At 34.9% G+C, this 21,000-nt stretch overlaps 1 protein-coding gene across 10 annotated transcripts in view; it reads right to left on the bottom strand.

Annotated features, from left to right (window-relative positions):
* PHF21A (PHD finger protein 21A) overlaps positions 1-21,000 on the bottom strand; it is a 171,501-nt gene that overhangs the window by 142,526 nt on the left and 7,975 nt on the right. For all 10 annotated transcript variants that reach the window (XM_074372119.1, XM_074372116.1, XM_074372115.1 and 7 more), the window contains one exon: positions 1,246-1,286. The gene's annotated coding sequence lies outside the window, so the exon portion shown is untranslated. The remainder of the gene's footprint in view (positions 1-1,245; positions 1,287-21,000) is intronic.

Below are 21,000 nucleotides of genomic sequence, written 5' to 3'. Positions count from 1 at the left end.
TCTGTGGAACTACTGTTCCTCAGAATACATTATAGAAAATACAAGCTACATTTTTTAAAAAATGTAGTATTCAGTATGTACCCGAATAACAATCTGTCAGGGATATAGGAGAAGAAATTGCCACACCCAGTAAAAGGCTGAAAGAGAAAGCCCTTCAGATCCCTGCTTCTCTAAGAGTCTGATTCCATCACATCTTGAAGTAAAGGGCTATAGGGTCTTGATTATTTAAAACGTGAGAGAAAGGCAAGTAGAATTAAAAGGTAGTAAAATGCAAGGTTAACTAGTTCAAATACCTCCCTTTCATGTTCAAAGCCCAATTTCTAAAAGGTAAGAGATAGCTTAAGGACCATAAGTTATGAAAAAGAAGCCTTAACCAAATATCTGCTCCACCCACTAAGTTAATTACTATCTGAGAGAGGGACTTAAAAAAAAAAAAAAAAAGAGTAGCCTTGCATTGGAGGACTACCCTATTCCAGCCACCTTGTTTGAATTTAGTTTATCACAATACGTGCTCTCCAAATAAGGTTAATATTTGTTTGATCCTTAGTTATTAGACTGCCCTGTGTAATCTGTGATCTTGAATTAGACATTCAAAGAAATGATTAAGTGTGATGATTTATAAGCCGTTAGATATTAAAGTTGATACTAGGGAAAAAATGTGTTTGCCTACATGCCGCCCAAATGGTACATCTCATCTCTCTTTTTATTTTTTCCTCTTCAAGAATTATACAAAACACACACTGAAAATGTAATATCAAACATGAAGCCAACCCAATATTAAATTTAAGAATATAAATGCTTACGAGCCCCAAATTTCAAAGTCAAGGTTCCCATAGTTACATTAACCTAGCCATTCTGCACATATACTAAAGCCATCAAATTTAACAGCATATTAAGTAATACAAAACACAATGGGAACCTCAACTTTTGAATTTCCTGACTTTTGAATTTACAGCCCTAACCAATGCATTAAGGACATTTTTGGCAAAGGGGACCTTTACATTTTAACAGGTTATCGAATGCAGGAACATGCAAGCTGAGCAGTATTATTAGAAACACAAATTCATTTGAGACACGGCTATGTGAAATTAGACAAAAATTCACTTTCACTCAGTGCAAAGAGCAAAGCCTCTTTTTCATTTCTGGGAGAGAGCTTTTTTGAAAAAAAAAAAAAAACCACTGAATATTTAAATTATTATCCAACTAGTATTAAGCACACTATGCCTGCCTGGAAAAGGTACTTACCAGTTCTGGGGAAATTGGCTCTCCTTCAGTTCTCTTGCTCCCTACAACAGAAAAAGGGGAAAATGGAATCAGACTACAAACACAGATTTATGACTTTGTCACCAAAAGCTAATGACTTAAAGATTTCCATCTGATTTTTACAAGAAAAAGCCAAAACACATAAAAATCTCCAAAGCTTTAAAACTCAAAACAAAAAAAACAAAAAAAAAAGAGAGAGAGAGAGAGAGAGAGAAAGAGACAGGTAGTTTTTTTACAGCAAGGAAAGAATTCAAGGGCAGTTAGATCTCTTAATTTTCCAGTTTTTTAACCTTTCCACAGTTTTTTCAAGACAAGGAGAAGTAAATAGTTGATGATTTCCCTTTCCTAAGAGACACAGAAATGAAATGCACCTCAATCAAAAAACACAAAAATACACCCTCATCCTCAACAAATGACTTTCACTGTTTATTGCTTTATATTAACAAATTAGGTTAACATCATTGGCCCTTAGTTTGGTCTACTTAAAAGACCTTTTTAAATTAATCTTGAAATGGATTTGTCTTATAAAAGGCTTTAAAATTCACAGCATTTTATATGTACAGCCGTAATTTTAATTAAACTTTTCATTCACATTCTTAAAGTCTCACCACTTTATAGACTGTAAACCACGTAACACAAAACTTGCCCTATGCCACATATTTAATCAGTGATAGAGCCAGAAAGAAAACCAAGGTTTTGGGATCCCAATACAATGCTCAGTAATGCTTTTATCAATTGCGTGTGTGTGGTTTTTTTTTTTTTTTTAAGATTAATTAAACTCCATTAAGTTGATTTCAAGTTCAGAAAAATCAAGTCAGGCTATGTTTGCTTTGTTTTTTTCGTGGGGGGGGAGGTCTTACTGCCTTTATTCTCTTAGACTGAAGACTTCCATTTCCTAAATGGTTTCAATATTCAATATTTGTCATTTTGCTCTCATTTCAATAGTATAGGTGCTTTTAAAACTTTTATCCACACATTGCCTTTGTCATTGAAAAGTTCTAATATGAAAGACACTGGTTAAATCCAACTATTTGTTTTTCTCCAATCTCTCTTTTCTATAATGTTTATTTTTAACTCTTCCTTGCCTTAAATTTCTTTTTCAGTTAAAAAAAATTAGGAAACAAAAATTAAAACTTGTCCCTTAATATTTTAGTACTAAATTATTTAAACTCTACATACCATGGTCTAAATCTGTAAAGTATCGTCCTCATGCGTTAAACATAGTACATTTGTTGACTAATGTTAGTCCAAAAGTGTCAATTCTCATTTCCTTAAGGGATATTTCAAAAAATCATGTCATCCAGATTATAAATTTTTATTTAATCATGCAAGTCATATAAAACATAGTAAAACGATTTTAAAGGGCTCCAATTTGTGCAGGTAACATTCATTTTCCAAAAGAAATTCAATTTGTTGTTTTATCCTGCCCTTTTTTCAAGCAGCAGTACTTTTTAAAGTTCTAAAGTCCATACAAATGGCAAGTTTAATCACGAAAATTAGAATGACTCCCAACCAAAAGAAAAATGATGCAAGAATCTGTAGAATAATGTGCTTATTAAAAAGTAGATTCTCATAAGGAAAAAATTTAACTATGTGTGGTGATGGATGTTAACTAAACTCAATGTTAATCATTTCACAATATATACACATACCAAATCATTATGTTGTACACCTAAAACACAATGTTTTATGTCAATAATATCTCAATTAAAAACAAAAGTGGATTCTTAACAGTACAGATACCTATAGGATTCTATACCACTCAAGACACTACCAGGCACATAGTAAATGCTCAGTAAATAGTTGTTAAATGAATGAATTGACTGAATAGACCCTTTACTCTCTATTGCAGGCTTTTCTTCCTTATTAGGCATTTCTTGTTAGCTCTTTCATGCTGGGGATAATTTCTTATGCATTGATCTCCCACAGCATTATTTGGTAAATGAATGACTCTGGATAAAAACAGTTGATTATAAAGTAAAATATTACCGTCTTAAAATATAATGAAAAGGAAAAGACATATAAATTGGACCAAATTAAAATTCAGAACTTCTGTTCATCAAAAAAAAACACCATTAAGAGAATGAAAAAACCAGCCACAAAACTGGAGATTTTAACAGCAACACATATAATAACAATGGCTTATACCCAGAATACACAAAGTATGTTGAAACTCAAAGTGATCAGTATGGGATTGGGATTTTAACTTTTACTTATAGGCATTTGAGACAGTACAGTCAAAAAAAAAAAAACTTCTGAAAAGTCATATTCAGTAAAAAGGCACAATGGATGCACCTTATCTTTCGGGCATTTTCTCCAAAAATCAGTAGCAGAGTCAATCCCTTAAGTGACAAAGAATTTTACTTGATGTCATGAAACCAACCTACTCATGAAACTGTTTGCAGGGGACTGCAGAAATCACATTGGAAATCAAAACCTTAGAGGTTAAGTGATTTCCCCAAAGGTCTCACAGCTAGTTGGTAGTAATGTTGGAGAAAAGCCTACAGATTCTGAGATTCCTTTGACTGAGCTGGCCTTTCCACTAAACCTCAATTCCTCTTAACCAGCTGCAGCAGTTAATCTTTTAAGAAACAAACTACAATAAATACTGACCAAATATTTGGGGGAAATCTTGCATATAAAGTTTTAAAGAAAAATCATGTAAGTAAGCTATCTAGGGCAGGTTTAAAAACTGAGATCCTTTATGCCTAAGGATCCCCGTGAATGGGCTTCAGAGGTGTGTACCAACTCCATGATACTACATGCTCAATTCTGAATGTACAAGAATTCTGAGAAAGGGATCCACAGCTTTTATAAGATTCACACAGGTTCAGATACCCAAAAACAGTAAATTATTTTTAGACTAGTGATTCTTTTTTTTTGGAGGGGGAAGGTAATTAGGTTTATTTATTTAGTTAGTGGAGGTACTAGGGATTGAACCCAGGATCTCATGCATGCTAGGCATGCGCTCTACCACTGAGGTACACCCTCCCCCCAGGTTAGTGATTCTTAAACACTGTGCATCAGAACTACCAAAGTGTTTCTTCTGAAGACTAATTATTAATTTGACTATCATTTGGATACTGATTAAAAAAAGAAAAGTGAATATTTTATTTCTGTAGTTTAATGAGTTAGCAGCAGAAAAGATTTATATACAAATCTGTACTTTTTACACTATCCATATGCAAAACATATATAATTCTGAAATGCAAGTTTGATTTCCTCATATTAAGCTGATTCAAAGCCCACTTAATTTGTTTCTCACATACATTTCACACTTGTAGCTAAGGTAGTTCAAAATTTTAGCCTTATTTGCTTAAAAATTTTTAATATAGATTTGTTCTTGAAAAATACATTCAAAACATATAAGTTGGAGTAAATGAAATAATTTTTGCTTTTAGAGATGAATACTATCTTGCTAACATAACTTCATGATTTTTTGCATACTGAAGATTGTTCACCTCTCCAGAACTTCACAGGTAGTTGCCTTAATTAGAGCTGGTAAAGAAATGAATCATTCAGATATCGGATATGATTGTAAAACTTAAAATACCATCAATAAATCAAAGGTAATTAATAACTATTTTGTAAGTACCTTTTGCAAAATATCTAAAACCTTTGTGTATGAAGAATGTACATTAAACAATAAACAAATTTTGCAGAGAAAAAGTTCAGCACTAAATCATGTTTTAAATTAGACTAAAATCCACCCCACTACAAATTTTGAATGATTAAGTTTATAGTCTGTGCTCAATCATAAATTTTGATAAGGGACTAGAATAGCACAGATAATTGTCATTCAAAGACACTTTGAAATGTCACCTTACACAGAAGATTCAATCTCTCCTCTTCTACTACACCAAGCTGATACACTAATTTTATATACAGTAAGTTTTACTGCTTTTTATCTGCCTTTCCTAACTTCTAATAGAGAGTATAACAAGTTTGAAATAAATTTAAATGCAAATAAATGCTCAGAACAGAAAGCAGAGTCCTGCTAATGAGATTTAGCCTGTTAGACCTCAATATCATAATTGTCCCTCTCTCCCCCATCCCTCTGAATCCTACCCTCTCATAGACATCCCTCTAGCAAGCACTTCTCCCCTCACTCTCAAGAAGCATCAATTTTTCTCTCATTACTGGATCATTTTGTTTCTTCCATCTGGGAAAAAGAAAAGCCCATGACTCCATATCCTAATCTCTAGTTATTGTCCCGTATCTATGCTCCCATTTATAGCAAAACTTCCAGAGTTAACCAAAGTCACTGTCTCTAGTTCCTCTCCTCTCACTCTCTACTGAACCCACTCCACTAGGGCATCTGCCTCCTTCAATCTTGTTAAAATCACCAGTGATCTCTCTGTTGCTAAATCCAGTAGTAAAGTCTCAGCCTTCATTTCCTTGTTTGATCAGTATTATTTGACCCAGTTGATCATTCCTTCTTTCTCGAAACCCTTTCGTCTCTTGACTCCCAGGACACCACCCATTCTTGATTTCCTTTCTAAACTCTCTAGCCACTTTTCAGGGTTTCTTCTGCTAGTTCTTTCTCATCTCTCAAGATCTCAAAATGTTGAACTGCCCCAGGGCTCAGTTCTTGGAACTCTTCCTATTAGGTAATCTCACCCAGTCTTATAGCTACAGAAGGATCTGTATACTGGTGACTACCAAATTTTCATCTCCAGCTCACACCTTTCCCCTGATTTCCAAACTTATATATCAAACTGCTCACTCAACACTTGTCAAATTGGCTTCTCAAGCTCAATAAGTTAAAAACTAAATTCCTGACTACCTATCCCCCAACTCCTCCCCAGAGTCACCCCCATTTCAATAAATGGCAACTCCATCCTTTCAGGTCAAAACCTTAAAGTCATCAATGACTCCTCTTTTTCCCACACCTTACATACAATCCAGTAACTAACCCTCTTGCCTCTACGTTCAAAATACATAGACGTTGACCATTTGTTTCAGCACTGCAACCACCTCCTTGGTCCAAGTCACCAACATTATTCACCTAGATTATTGCAATAGCCTCCTAATCCATCTCATGACTTCTATCTTTATCCCCCAAATCCTATTCTCTCAGCAGCCAGAGTAACCATTTTAAAATCTACGACAAATCTGGTTACTTCTCTGATCAAAATCTCAATGGCTTCCCATCATACTCAGAAAAAAAAGCTGAAGTCCTTTACAATGGCCCACAAGGCTCTAAGTGATTTGGGCCTCTGCTACTCTCAGACCTCATTTGCTCCCCTCTCCCCACTGCTCAATCTACTCCAGCCACACTGGCCTCTTTTCTGTACTTCAAAAACTCCAAACAAGTTTCCTTCTCAGGGCTCTTCTACTTGCTTTTCCCTATAGCTGCAACGCTCTACCTCATCAAATATCTTCATGGCTCACTCCCTCAAAATGTTTAGGAAATATACAGCAGTTTCAAGAGTAGAATACCAAAATAAAGACTACAACAGGCAGCAGAATTGTTCCCCTCCCCCAACTTTCACTTTAGGGATGCTCTTTCTTATACCAAGAATACTCTTTTTCACCTTCTCTCTGCCTATCCAAATCTCACCCAGTCCAGATAAAGAGACTAACTGATTAATGCAGACCTTCTCAATTCCCAGTTCTCCCTTTGAATTCTCAAAATGTTTATCATCTCTTATGCCTCTTAGAATTTAACCACACAGTCTCATACTGGAACTTATGTCTTATTTCCCTAACAAGATACACACGTACATCAGAGTACAGTAGAAATAATGCCTTGCACAAGTAGAGGGAGGGTATAGCTCAGTGGTAAATTGTGTGCTTAGCATGCACAAGGTCCTAGGTTTAATCCCTAGTACCTCCACTAAAAATAATAACTTTAAAAATACATAAATAAACCTAATTACCCCCTCCGAAAAAAGAAAAGAAATAATGTCTTGCACAAGTAGTTCTCAAACTTAGATCAGGATAACTCTAAAACTTCAAAAAATATATAGATTCACAGGCCATACCCTTAAAGATTCTAAATTCATTATGTCTGATTTGGAGACCAGATATCTGTGTATTTTTAAAGTTCTCCTAGAGGATTCTGATGGGTAGACATGATTAGGAACCACTGTCTTATAGTCCTCTATTTCCTTCCATATCTAGGAAAGTAGGCCTTTAAATAGTCTAAAGACAGAATGGACATCCCAGAGTACCAGATCCATACTTTTATTTCATCCAAGAAGTCTGGATGACTAGCCAAAAGCTACAAAGAGAATAAGAGGCAAAATCCCGTCTAAAACCAAGACATACTTCTCTATCTAGGCATCCATTAGACTATGCATAAATAAATGAAGTAATAAAAATCCATAATTCAGATAGGCATAGTAAACAGTGATTATCTAATACTTGACCAGTGATTGCAACATCCATGCGCTAAGACAGTGCACATTATTAGCTTCAAGATGATTAAAAACGTGAGCAACATTAGCTGACAAAAGACTTAAAAGGCTAGAGAGTAATTGTGGAAAGGCTTACATATAAAAAAGTAACTTTTACTAAGTCTTCTTATAATATTTACAAAAAACCTGTAAAAATTTTGTAGTTAAGTATTAGGAAAAAATAAATAGAAAAAAAAAATCTTCACCATGCTATAAAGCACAAAAATCCTTATTCATAAGCATCCACAGTTCACAAAGGTGTGAATGTTTTCTGAGTCTAATCATCGTAACATAAACTTCTTAATTACAGATCAGACTTAGTAAATTACCCCATATCCCAAGACAACTCAAACTCTTATCTTAATAATCAGTTAACCTCAGGACCAAAATTCTTGCCATCAACAACAAAAACCAACTCAGGTATCTATAAATCATTACAAAAGAGTTTGGATTTATCCTGGTGTATAGGGATTTAAACAAGTACCTCCTATTAACACTAATGGGAGTTCTGGGTGTAAACCATAGGCACCAAGGAGGAGGATCAAGGCTCAGCACTGCATCTGTGAAAACCCTTTCTGTTGCACTAACTGCAACTACTGGGAGTTGTTCTCTCAGAGATGGGATAATAGACCCAAATTCCTATGTCTCCAAAGCACAAAGATAATTCAAATAAAAGTCACTAAGGAGGGTTACTGGTAAACACCTGATTTTAAAAATATAAAAGAAAAAACTAAACTAAAAGAACAATTAACATATAAAGAAAATTTTTATAAAATAGCACCAACATGCACAGAAGAAACTTATAAACTGCTGGAGATAAAAAACCTCACAAAAAAATTCAACAGAATTAAAACAACCAAATTTTTAAAAATTAGAGCACAGAAAACTCAACTGTAGCCAGAAGCTTGTCCAAAGAAACACAATCACACACGCGCACACACACAAACAAAAAAACTGCTTCCCTGATGGAGCCTTCCGTACACCACAACCCTTGCTTTTAAAACACAGAAGAAAACTCCTGCTGCATTGATAGCCGGGAATAATCACAGAGTACTTCCAGACAAACGGATAACAATCACAAGCTGCCAAGGACGGCCAAAACTAACTAAATAAAAATTATAGCACCTTATTGTGTTCCATACTGCCTCACTTCTCAATATAGCACTGCTATACTCACCAGGCTGAAAAATGAGCAGGTGCCTTTCAGGCTACAAAAAAATTAGTGAGACACACACACACCCCAATCACAAACACAAACACAAAGGGAATGATGTTCTTTCACATGAAGGGGCTTAAGAAATGCAAGGCTTTGCTGTAGGCCCAGAAAACTAAGAGTAGGCCTTACTGCAGCAGTGAGGATAACGCCAAGGTTTATCCCAAATCCACATTCAAAGACTAAAAGAATTAACACTTATTTCAATTAAAAGGCTTTGAAAACAATCCTTTTTTTTTAATGAAAGAGGAAATTAAGATTTTCCCCATTTCTATCCCCAGAAGAAAATTAGAATCTTTCTCTCTGAATACACAGGTTTAGCTCCACAACACTAATGAAAAAGAACCCTGACTTAAGGCCTGAAAACTAAAAATGGTTTCATAATATTCACATTAAAAAAGAAAACCCATGAAGTCCAACATATTGATTCTTTATCATCACTGCTATCATTAATAAACATTGAGCTTTTTATCTGTACTTTGAAATGTCAATGAGAAATTGAAACGGCTACAATATGCCAGGGATTTTAACTTTTGAAACAAAAACCACAAAGAAACAGGAGTCTGAGGCATAAAGCCTCAATCATGCTGGTAAGTAAGTGGTCCTAAAACTTGAAAGTGAAAGCAATACAGACCAAAAAAAGAAGTTTGCTTGATATTAATGCTAGCCTTTAAAACCAAAACTATGTTCTGTTACAGAAGACCGAAATCAGGGCTTCCATTAACCTTGTTTAAAAAAAAAATCCCATGAGCATGGATTTTTTTCCTACGTCTCTTCATCAGAGCAGCATGGGGTCCCATTAGGCACCCTATTTTACTTCCACCTTATAAATAACGTTAGCTATTCGCTATTTCCATGGAAACCAAGTACAGAGAAACCCACTTAAATGAATACCGGTTAAAGGAATAAGTTTTATTTTAGAAAGGTTTTGCTGCTCTAGATGAACTCTACTGGGGAATACTACAACGTTGTCTTAAGTATAATTTTTTAAAAGATATCTTCGATACAGAGGGAGCTTATTAAGAGTCCTGTTAAATAAGTATACTCCTTGCACTAAACTAAACATGCCAAGCAACATCATAATGTGAGAAGACACCTTTCAATGCACTGCACAGGGGTTTAGATGCACAACTACCAATGACTATGCTTCTTCAGGCATTGGGGTGGAATAATTATCCCTATGGGTCTAATTTAAACTAATAAAAGCTGGGAAATTTAGATATGAGGCTACCATCACCTCGTAGTAACTAGTAATGAACAGGATCTACAACTGAAGACATACGCACAATTTGCTACCTCTCCAAAGAGAAGCAAACAATGACTTAAGTTCTAAGTTCCCAATCACTCACTGTTTACCAGATCCAGGGATATCAGGTAGTCAAAATTTCCTCCTCAACAAACTATTTCACAAGTTATAATACGTATTCCTTAGTTAGTCAATACATACACTTATGTGATATAGAAATAGAATATGCAGAAGGAGAAATGCAGAACAAGATTTAGTGATTTCCAACTTTACACTAACTTAAATATTTCCCAACACTCAAGAAACGATCATTAGTGGCCCATACAAAGGTTGCAGATAGGCAAATGTACCTAAAGTGAAACTCGTAAGAATAATAAATTCAAACCTAATAACCTTGAGTTTCCAAAGACAGGGTAGTAAGAAAACTAAAATCCTTCCAGAAGATACCGTTCTCCATTAAGCTGGTGGTGGCTCAAACATCTTCAGTAAGTTAAAAGACAAATGAAAGCAACATTATCCTAAAAGGTGATTACCAGTATTAAATTTACAGTGTATGAAAAGAGTTAACATTTGTGCACATACACTTTTCCTCCTTTGAGTATACAAACTTATCTATCTGTAGTACATGCTAAAACATAAAATTACTTTCCTTGTACGTTTCATACTGGAAAGTTTGCAAAATGCTGGTAATTGTTGAAGCTGGATTAACAGGTATGTGGGATTTGTTAATATTACTCACTCTACTGTGTATGTTTTTTAATTTTCATAAAAAGTCGTTTTTTAAAATCCTTTAAAGTTAAGACTCTTGTCTCAAGTATGTTTTTCTCTGTGTGTAATTGAATAATGGATGAAATGCCTGGTATAGATCTTAGAAGCTACTGAATTTAAGTCCAACATAACCATTAACATGTAACCACAGCTAATTCCCAAATTTTACTTTTCTTACCAAGACAATTCAGTTAATAGTTAAAAACCACTAGGAGAAATCTGAAAAGGAAAGGGTCTGCTATTTTCAAAGTACCAACAATGAAACGAAAGCCATCAGTGCATAATAACAAGGCATCATAGCTGTATTTCGTACTTTACAAACTATAGAAAGAAATTATACTAGCCCTCTCTACTACTAAATCAAAATACTTTCAGAATCAGCAACACCAACATTTCCATTTTCTTCTCCACTTAGGTCCACAGGACTACAGAAGGCAATCTAACAAATACTTCCTATTTCCTTTATCTTGGTTAAGTAACAAGGCTACCTCCTCCCCAACTATGACCCCACTTCACCCCTACCAGAAAATACAGCAACTTCTGAGGGAAAAAGTTCTTTTTCTATTCTCTCCCTTAGTCCAGATAGAAAATGTATCAAAAACACTGTTACTGTGCAAGTGATTTTAAGCTACTTGTTTTATCCAACTCCTGGCTGAGGGCCCTAAATGGAGAGGTCCACAAACTGTTAAAGCTGTAAGGTCTTGATAACAGCTCTCTCTGTTTAAAAACTAATAATTACAATGGTGTTGTGTTTTGTTTTGTTTTTAAGAGAAATAGATTAAGATGGTGGTTGTTTTGGAGGGAGTGATGATCAGCAGACAGGGAATAGCATACACGGAGAAGAGACAGCAAAGACAGTAAAGAAGCGGGGAGAGGAAAGCGATGGCGGGCCTGTGCACGGCCAACTGCTGGCAGCATCTCTCTAGAAGATGCATCACTGAAGCCGACAGGTTTCTGCACAAGTGTAACAGGACTCCAGCCCTGTCATAAGTAGCCTAACTTTTACAAATTAGGCAGGGACAAAATGACTTTCAACATTGTGTATTTCTTTAAATCAACCCCAAAGATACCATGAGGTCTATTTTCTAACCCCTGTTATTTGTTAAAACGAAATACCAATATGCTCTAAACTTTGTGCAATTCCACTCAACCAAGAGGAGCAAATTTTATAGGCCCTGTGTACGGGCTGAAGTAAAGGGAAAATTTAATATTATACATATGCTATGCTAATTTAAAACTACAAAGCTTTACTTACTGACTACTCTAGCTATTGTAAAGTGACAATTTTTTAATTGAAAAAACACTATATAACTGGCTATAAAATTACTTAATTTTTAAAATATTTGTTGAGCTAAAATATAGCACTTTATTAAAACAAACTTGTTGGAATTTCTGCTCAGAAAACAGAAACAATGTTTTAAGAACACAGACAAAATAAAATATAGTAAATACATCTATCCACCTACTAGGCCTTTATCAAAATAGTGCAGGTGGGTAAATGAGAACAAAAAGTTAATGGAAGCTGTTTTTCTATTTTTAACTCAAATGCTCACTAGTGGTAACATATACCATATTCAGGATGTTTTGGTAAGCTATTACAACTATATTTGTTGAACCCCAGGAAAAAAACTATATAGATCAAAGATCAAAAAAGTTTTAGATCCAAACTGGCAGTGAACAAATAAAATTAATTTTATTTCATACTTAGTGATCATTCTACTTCCCTCAACTACTGGTTTCTCTTACCAGATAGATATATACACTTATACAGACCTTCATACTAATGGATATATTAAAAACTCTAATTCTTCACCAAAAAAAAAAAAAACTTAATTCTGAGATCACTGTAAGGCAGAGACTTAAAGTATGGCTTTTCTCATGATCAACTTGTTCTCAAGCCTAGTTTCTTTCTAGGCTCAATGCAGGTAACATATGATGATTAAATATAGAAAGAAAAATAACAATTACTGTAAGAAAAGACCAAGCACCAGATGAAAGGAAATTTCACAAAGGCAAAATGCCCAAAAGCAGAAGGCAAATAAAGTGTGTCCATCATTACTACAAAGCATTTGCATGCCACTTTTATATCTCTGGGGTTCTACACTTGTTTCCAATAGTTATTACACCAAGCATGTGTTCTCAAGGGTTAAACAAACACAAATAATTTGTCCTGAGCAGTAGTCCCAATGGACTGACCAGCTGATTAGCATTTTGGACTTGTGACTTATACTGCCTAGCCTATTAGTGCCTTGACACTAAGTGACCTACTGTAAACTGCACCAGTATCTCAGTGCAAAAAAAATCTTTTATCACTAAGAATTTTAATAAAGTGCCCTGAAGTACTTTTTAAAGTCTCAGTTAAAACATATGCCCATGTATTTTATATTTCTCTCAGTGATTTTCACAAATAAGAATTTAGTAGATCACTTTTACCATCCATACCTTTTCTCATCATGACACTTCAGGAAAAAACCCTCCTTTCTACCTAAGTTGTTCCATATTTACTCTTTTCCCATAAATTTTTAGTGGGACTGTAACAGTAAGAATGATAAAAGCAGATATTCCTTAACAAATGTCTTAAGATTTTCCCATTTTATCTTCACATCAAGCCAAGGAGGGTGGTATTATCATCCCTATGTCATAAGTAAAGAAACTGAAGTCCAAGTGAAGAGTACAATGCTTGGTATACAGCATGTACAGGAGACATCTTTGTTGAAGGGAGCATAAATAATTAGTCCAAGGTCACACACTCAACTTTAAGTGGTTGTACTGAGATTCCAGTCAGACCCCAAGCTAAGGCTTGGTCAGACCCCAAGCTCAGGCTCTTTTCCCACTATGCAACATTTGTTTCAAGCCTTAAGAAGAGAAGAGTCCAGAATTAAGGTTAAGTAACAGTAGCTACCATTTATTTAGCGCTTACTATGTGTCAGGCACTTATTTATTCGTCATAACAACCTCAGAATAAGGTACATTATTTATTCATATTTTAAAGGTGAATAAACTGAAGCAGAGGCATGGAGGGTGAAATGATTTGGCCATTGTCACAGAATTAATACAAAGCCAGACTGAGCAGAGCAAAGCCAGGATCTGAGTCGATGTAGACTGGCTCAAGCTCCAGCACCCACTGTGCTGGAGCATCCACTTAACCACTGTGCTCTACTGCCATGCTAAAAACTTCCCTTCACTTGAATTGCATGAAAACAAAACTTTTAACCTTTTCAACAAAATTACTAAATTATAAGTCTTTGCACTTCCACTAACTGAGAGAACCGGTAGTGCTTTTCTGAGTATGCGCACCAGACTTCTTTACAGGCACACAGGATATGCCCCTGGTGATTAGATCACTGCACTGCTCAGGAAGTGGCACACTGTAAATCTGGTTAAGAGCCCCCAGCCCATCTCTCTCCACACTCAGACCCACACTAACCATGCATTGCAAGAAATAGGCAATTCAGAGATGTCCCAGTGTAATCTTCTACAAAATGAATGTCACTCTGGAAGTATCCAAGTATGTACAGTACCCTTCTATCACCCTTTCTTCTTCTTCCCAAACAACAAAAAAACACAGCAAAAGGAATGAATGAATCTAAGCTACTTAAAAATCACAACAAATGTCCAATGATAACTACAAATTTAAATGAGAAAAAAATGCAAAATTCTTACAGTTTTGTAACTTTTCCAAATTCTACATTCAAAAAGCACTAGGCCTCTTTGAAAGCCTCAATTCTTAGACTACCTTATTATCATAAATGTGCCTTGAAGGGTATAGAGAAAAGCCCATTTTTGCCTCAGATTCTTTATATATTGATATGCATATTAAAACAAGAATCATTACTGTTAGATTACAAGTTATTGGAGTTTTACCCTAATATCTATTAGTGTGACAATGCATTTAATAACATAAAACAAAAATATTAAGCATGGATTTAATATCTGTACATTCACATGTAACATACACAGAAAATAAATATACAGAGAAACGGGTCTGGACCTGGAGGTACTGAGAACTTGACACAATGAGAACAGAAACTACTGCAGCTCCCTCCATTGACATCGTAAAGTTGCCACATTTTCTGGGCTCTCTTTTGAATTAATGTGGCATCTGTTCCAAGTACAGCATGCTAACATTTTACTAAAAGATATTTTCATTCTACATTTGTATCTGGTTTGCTTTTTAATTTGAACTCCTGTTTTATTTCAGTGGTCATTATTTCTTTATACCAAGTTGTCAATTTGGCATTCCTGATCTATCTCCCCTGAGCATAAAAAGGGTGGGGAGGAACCATCAGCTTAAATCCCCCTAACAGCAATAATTACAATATGCTTTGCATATAGATTAAATAAAGAAAATAAGCAGCACAAAGATTTTTTGTGGGGTTTTTAGTATCAGGTCCTGATAAGCTAACGGCATCTGTTCCTTTCAGAAGAGAATTTGCTCTGAGGTATTGAGGGGGGCAGGGGAGTAGTAAACAAATACTAAATAGAATAATTCAAGTTACAAAGTTTGGTCTCCATGATACGATGATTTCAATAATTTTCACATATCCAACTCTATCGCGTGATAATTGCTTTTTAAGACAACCTCAAAAATGCTGCAGCAACAAGCCAAATACAACCACTTGTACTTAACATGCATGCTGCATACTCCACAATGTTACGTCACATCAGGCACGGAGAAGACGCTTACCAAGCTATCCTGCATGCTATAAACTGCCTAACAACAACAGAAAAAGGCAATGCTATCTCCATAGTGGGAGTAGGAGCTGTCCGGGTAGGCCAGCCTTTTCCTTTTGGTCAACTCTGAAGAAAACAAATAAGGCCTACATTTCTGTCTTTTAAGCTAACCTCTCTCAAGGCCTTTACTCTCGATCTTTCAGCCTTCACAGAAAGAAAGGCTGTTTCTTTAAAATTAAAAAGCTGTAAAAGATCACTCCAACTTAAAAGCCCCACATCTTGTACCAATTGTCCTTCAGGTGTCCCCATGGCTACCTCTTCTGCCGAAGAAGAAAGGCCTATCTAGAACGTTAGTCTCCAAGTGGGTGTGCCCATCCTGGGGAAGGAAGGGGGCCACGGGAAGAAATTATCACAACTTATCATTCTTAAATCTCATCCTTTTAAAATTTCAAATTTCCTGTATGTTTTATAACACACATAAAATACCAGGTTCAGGAAATTATATATAAATATACATTTACTGGTGGCCATAGTATTTAAAAGTTTGGGTACTACAGAAGACCAAATCTAGAATAACAAAGTTAGGAAAATAAGGCTCTGCTATTAACTTATTTAAATTCTTGTCTCTGCCTCAGTTTACTATCCACGACATGAACTGAGGCATTTGTACACTTATAAAACTATTATGAGAAATAATAAAATACTCTTCTCCAAGGTATGGTCTGAGCCACACAAAGTGAAAAGCACTATAAATGCTACCAATGAGAAATACCCTTAACTTGGCTTGTTAAAACTAGTTAACTGCTACATGCTATCAGATCCACTTCTTAGAATTTTAAGGCCATGCTTTAGCACTTTACTAAATATGGATCTAAAGAAGTATAAACCCCCTTAGATATGACTGCATTCTAGGCTTAGACTTTTTTTTAAAACTTCCATAATGAAAAACTTACTACCCATGAAATAAAATTTTTTAATTTGAAAGTTACAAAAGTGAATTATGAATAATACCCTTATCAACAAGTTAAAACTCTCAAAGTCTGAATCAAAAGATATTTAAAAGGTCTTGAGTATGGTGTGTGTGTGTGTATAATTATACATATACATATATATATATGCACACACACACATAAAGCACCAGAAAAACTAATTATTAGCATTCAATAAATTGTTTGCACTTCCAATAATTTACCTTTTTTTCCTCTTCTTTAAAAAATGCTAGGTTACCAGTACAGCATAGCATGTGAATGTGGCTGAGTGAGCAGGGCTAGAGATGAGGGTGAGGTCTGCAGACACTACTCATATGAAAAACTAATTCCTAGGTAGTGTATCCATCATGCCAATTAAGCAGTACTGGTTTGAGTTTCTATTAATTAAAATAGTACAAGTATTTTCTTGGTTTTAAAACTCTACTGGGTACATGTTGAATGAATGCCTCCTAACAATCAGGAAGAGAGACTACCAGTTTTAAAAAAGTTATCTGAAACCACAATTAATCTCTTTATAAGAAACTACCAGAATAAAATAGCAGAATTTAATTCTGAAATGATGTCTCCTAAATTACCTGTGCAGGACAAAACAAAGTTGTCATTTTACAACAACTGACATTCTTCAAAATGTCAAAAATAACAATGACCAGTTCTAAAGCATTAGGTGCAAGTAAAGAAAACAAATACACACACACACCCCTTAAAATGCTTTTTGGCCCATAGGTAATGATCAGGCAAGGGCATTACATTCATAACCTTAATGTTTATATATTAATCTTACCCACCTCTCTTCCTTCCAACCTCACTCCTACTTCCCACCTGAGCCTTATTTTCAAAAACAGGCAAGTTTTTAAAATAGCCACCTGAAAAACATAAACTTCAAGAGAGTATTGTGGTGTAATTCTACTTATCTTTAAAATGTATACATATTATGCACATTTAAATGCACAGGAAACTTTTTAAGCAGACTAAGAACGGGATAACTTTAGTTTTCTACTTTATACATATCTATACTGCAAGTATTACTTTAATAATTCCAATGCCCTGCCTTTTAATATTTAAAAAAAAAAAAAAAAAAGACAGCAATCACTTCTTGGCCTTTTGGCTAAGATCAAGTGTGAAAAAAAAGACAGCATCAAACCTTCTAAAATGTTGAAAATTACATAAGGACTAATTGAAATAACCAGTGTAAAACTATCTGCACCTACTAAGAAAACATAAAATAACCTACCATGCTACAGTGCTCAACTTTCAATCTTTAAGAAAGAGATGTTAGACCCCACTCTATACTAGGTACTGTGCTTGGCAATGGGCATAAAATGATGAACAGGACATACCTATCCCAAATGCCTTCATTTCATTTCATTCCATTCCAGTGCTCACTATTTCCAGAACTTTCAACCTAACTCAACCAAAATCAGATGAAACATTTTTAAAAGGATATTTCATAGCTGTTGTCCTTTCAGTAAACTGAAAACTTTTTTAGTAATTCACTTTCTAGGTTTCTATGGGAATTACACAATTTAATACAGCATTAAGAGGAGGGGCTCTAGAATCAAACCTGGCTTGAATTCAGATTGTATCATTTGCAACCGATGTGACCCTAGGGAAGCCTTCATTTCCTCATCTGTAAAGTGGCGGGGGGGGGGGGGGATAAGATAATAAGAGTAAATCCTCAGAATATTGCTGTGAGGATTAAAATTAAATGAGATCCTACATGTAGAAAGGCTTAGCACCACCATAATAAACACTTAGTAAATGTTAAGTTATTATTATAACAACAGATAACCTGAAAATAGACAAAAACTATTCACAAACTGCCAAATATTTAAAGCCTTTTATCTGTCATTTCTCTAAGAACAAATATGTTTGTGTAAGTCTGTATATTTAACATACAAAAATATTTTTCAACATAAAAGCCCATAATTGAAACTTTTCATTACCATAATACACAAGTACATTTATGCTATTTATGATATTCATATATATATTTATATATATGATATATACACACAAATGCATCAGTGCATATTGTCAAGAACTACACTGTAGACATACATTAAGAAGTTGTCTGTTGGGGACAGGCTATAGCTCAAGTGGTAGAGTGCATGCCTAGCATGCACAGGGTCCTGGGTTCAATCCCCAGTTATCTCCTCTAAAAATAAATAAATGAACCTAATCACCCCCCCAAAAAAAAATTTTTTAAAAAGGGAAAAAAAAGAAGTTGTCTGTTGACTGTGGTGGGGGGAACTAGCTCACCAGTTAATTCTAACTCACATATTTAAATTTTTAAAAATACAATCATTGTTAACACCATATAGACAAATATCTTAAAATCCAGCCATCTATTAGTGATTAGAAACTCAATTTATATATATTTCTTCAGTCTAAACCTTTCATTCATGAGTACTATCTCATCTAATCCTTTTAACAGCATAGTGAAGCAGGCTTTTACCAAAATCTTCATTTTACTACAGTACCGAGAAAACTGAAGTCCAGCTAGGCTGAATTTCTCAACAGTACAGAGTTAGTGACAGGCTTGGTCTTGAAAAAGCCAGGTCTTCTGACACCATTACAACTGTTTCATTTACAGTGGCCTGGGACATTTCCAAAAAAAAAAAAAGAAAGAAAGAAAGAAAACTGTGCTCAATAGTTTAGGTGTGTCAGAGGACTCCACAGAGAATTACATATGGCTGCCCAATTTTTACTCTCCTTATTTCCTCTCCTTGCTTTCAACTTTAGTATTTCAGGAATCACACAAGTGTGCATAACTATAAAATGTATGTAAGAATTCATCCAAACTTCTTGCATCGGCCAATTAATAGTAGAGAGTATTCTCTCCCTTACACTTAGCCTTTTGAATTTAACATCTTTGTAATCTCCAAATTTATTTCGTTTTAATATTAGGTATTGAAGAGACAAGTTAATATAAAATAAATAAAACCATTCATAGTGCGGAGGCATATCAGATTCCATAAATTTATGACACGTCTAAAGAATCTAATGTCCAATATACAAACATTAACAAATTTCAGTTCACATTTATGAGGAAAAATAAAGGTTAATATTATTACAGTGGGTTGGTTTGTTGTGGAAACAAGTACTTAAATAATTACTACCAAATACAGTTTTCTTAAATAAACACAACAGCCCTCAGCAGGCAATAACATTCCAGGAACTCTGCCGGAATAGACACTGACCAAGTAGGTAAGAATGACACTTCCCTGATTCTGCATACACTCAAACTGAGGCACCATACATCACAACTTATGCCTACATTTTTCAGTACTCCCAGGTGTCCCTTTCCTTTCTCATATGGCTAAAAGCCATGTAGATAAAAATATCCGTGAACAAGTTCAAGGGCCCAAAAGAAGTTAGAGTGTCCCAAAAGAGAAAAAATAATGTAAAGACTTATGATTTCTTTGAACCTAACATTTTAAGTACAACTCAGACCTGAAACTACATTTTCTTTCTGGGCCTGCTCAATGGCCTCCAATACATCAATCCTGTAACACTGTGAGCTGTGGTGATAGATGAGTTCATGCCTCTAAACACAACAGAATTTTTCTAAGGTTACATACACTGTGACACAGGGAACATATCTGCAGGATCTTATTTTCATTAATCAACTAGTTTGGATGTTCTAACAGTGCAAACATTACGAATGAAGAAATTTTCATTATCTTTTGAACTTTCCAAAGTCAACCAAAGGCCTCGGTACAGTGGCAAAGAGTACTGAATAGGCAGCACTGAATTCTGGTCAAAATTCTGCTCCTGGCTGGTTGTCCGACTTCGTGCACATATCACTTAGGGAGAAACTGAGGTGGAAGACATTTATGTACAGTGAAAAATTCTAAGGAATTACCACATAATTACCATTGGCCAAAAATCTCTAGGCCTTGGTAGAACATCCTGGGCCTCTGATCAAATAATGTAAGAAGAGAAGAAAAAATGTAAAGCATGCTACTTTTTTTAAATAACAATAACCACTACTACTACTGCTGCTGCTAATTCTAAACACTTACTGAGCCTTTCTTACATGCCAGGCACTGTGCTAAGCACTTTCACAGACTTTAACATTTAATCTCTGCAACAATACTGATATTAGTTAATAAAGTAAGAGTATTAGAATCCTCAAAAGGATAGAAATCTTAATTTCACAAATGAAAATAAAACTATTAAAGAAAACACCTTTTTCTCTACCTTTCAGACTATACCTTTGAGTATTAAATTCACAGTAAACAATATCTATTTTCAGGAATCTGTCTTCCATTTAAAGAGTACTGAGATTTAAGATGTTGACAATCATTAAATAAGAATAAAAAAACCTAAACTTAAATACTAGCCCCAAAATACCCTTCCATTCAACTTTAACTACTGAGTAACTGTCCCCATTCAAAGGAAAGAGAACAGCATATATATATCAGGCTCTACAATAATGGGCTT

This window comes from Camelus bactrianus, chromosome 10 (genome assembly GCF_048773025.1).
Source record: "Camelus bactrianus isolate YW-2024 breed Bactrian camel chromosome 10, ASM4877302v1, whole genome shotgun sequence".
In the NCBI taxonomy this organism is placed as follows: Eukaryota; Metazoa; Chordata; class Mammalia; order Artiodactyla; family Camelidae; genus Camelus; species Camelus bactrianus.
The sequence above is the reverse complement of the archived record's forward strand: the minus strand, read 5'-3'. Positions and strand labels throughout refer to the sequence as shown.